Here is a 1,897-nt window from a genome sequence, read left to right as displayed (position 1 = left end):
TATGCACATTCATCTTCTTGGTAACAATGGCTTGTTTTGAGGTTAATCCGTTCGCCTTTAGAACTCAACATTCTTCAGTCGCTTCCTTTCGTTTGTTGCAAGTCTGTTTGTTTGTTTGTTGCGAGCTTTCGTCAGGTTGAAATTTTGCACTGATGATATTTCTATAATGATTTGAACCTTCTTTTGGGTTTGTGTGAAAAGTTAAGTTGATACTCCGGTTGTTATAGTAATTAAAACAAAAATAAATTATCCTTTCTTTTTCGGAGCGTGGTTTATGTAGACAGAAGTATAAGTGACATTTCGAGTATTTTTTTCTTTGTCACGGCTTAGGTTAACTTATCAAGAATGGTGGTTGTCAATAGTTAAAATAAATCGTTTATATCGGTATATACAAATAAGTAATATAAATAGATAGTTAAATTGATATGTACAACAAATATATATAAAAAAACACGTTAGAATCGATATATGCGAACACATAGATATAAATAAATAGTTAAAATCGATATGCACAATGCAATAAATAAAAAAAAAATTAACATCAATATGTACAATCATATAGATACAAATAGACGGTTAAAATCTACATTTGAAAAACAAATAATGTCTTTGTTACTTGTTAATAGAGGAGTACTCCGTAACCCCTTTCGCATATCACAAGAGATTAGCGAAGTCGCCGTAACAACAAAGAATTATAAGATATCAACTAAGCGATTCCCAACTTTCAATCATTTCTTATAACTTGGCAATTATTTGTATTTGCATTAAAGTCACGACATCGAACATATTGTGAAATCGCCATATGGAATTGCAAAGGGGTAACGAGTCTAATATATTTACCTCACATGTCGCTTAATCATCTAAAATTTCCTCTCCTTTTCCACTACGGCAACACAACCCAACTCCTGCAATCTCAGAGCAACATTTTTTTTATACTTCTTTTTCTTCTTCTTTGTATTTCTTTTTACGCTTTTTTTTTCCCTCTCTTCTCCCTCAACAAACAAAGTGGCAGCGGCAGACAGGCCTCCGTGGAGAAAATTAACAACGAGACGCCATAAATTCCCACTCGCGGACCAACTCCCTTATGTCACGTGTGATGAAGTCAAATATTTGATTTAAACTTTTAAAGACATACACCACTGCCCGGTCTTAGGACGTGGTGTTTGCGTTATATATTGAGATTGGGAAACTTTTCTCCTTTCCCCCTTTCACTCGTGATTATAGTTTTGTAAACTGCAGTTGGAAAATCGAAGGAAAATGGACTATTAGTGTCGGATCCGTTACAAAGGTTAAAGCGTTACTTTGTTTATTTACCAGACGTGAGTTATACTTGAAAGCGAATGTCAAGGTTGAAGATTTCTGGGGGGAAAAATTACACGTTTGAGACTATCAAATTAGTGAAGGGAACGAGCGCTCGTCCCTCAGCGAAGCCAGAAGTTGATAAGTTGGGTCGAGGCGCTCCCCGAAGTCTGTTGCTAAATGACTATCATCTAAACAGCCATGTGATTAAATTGAACAAGTTTGTTCCGAGACCAAGAGTATTGTAGGTTTGATATTACGCGGCAGAGATGCTGGCCATCACCTTTAGTGGGGTTTGGGTTCAGCATTGTGTTGCCTCGACTGATCTCCGGTGTGCGCACATCGCTGCTCACCTGTTCAATTTGATTCCAACTTCCGCCACCCGCCTCCAGGTGTCTCTAGTGGTCAGGATCACATGGCCGGCGAGGCGTGTGGTGATTGGCTCTTCACAGTCACCTACCCGCACTTCCCGCCCCATTGTTCCATTGTATGTAAGTAGGTAATTGGCCATCTTATATCCTGCCAGCCTCTCCATCTTCAGTCCGCGAGGGAGCAGCACGCCCGACCCACGTCCATCACTCATCCGAAATTTCCCGTC

Source organism: Penaeus chinensis, chromosome 30 (genome assembly GCF_019202785.1).
Source record: "Penaeus chinensis breed Huanghai No. 1 chromosome 30, ASM1920278v2, whole genome shotgun sequence".
NCBI classification, from domain to species: Eukaryota; Metazoa; Arthropoda; class Malacostraca; order Decapoda; family Penaeidae; genus Penaeus; species Penaeus chinensis.
The sequence above is the reverse complement of the archived record's forward strand: the minus strand, read 5'-3'. Positions refer to the sequence as shown.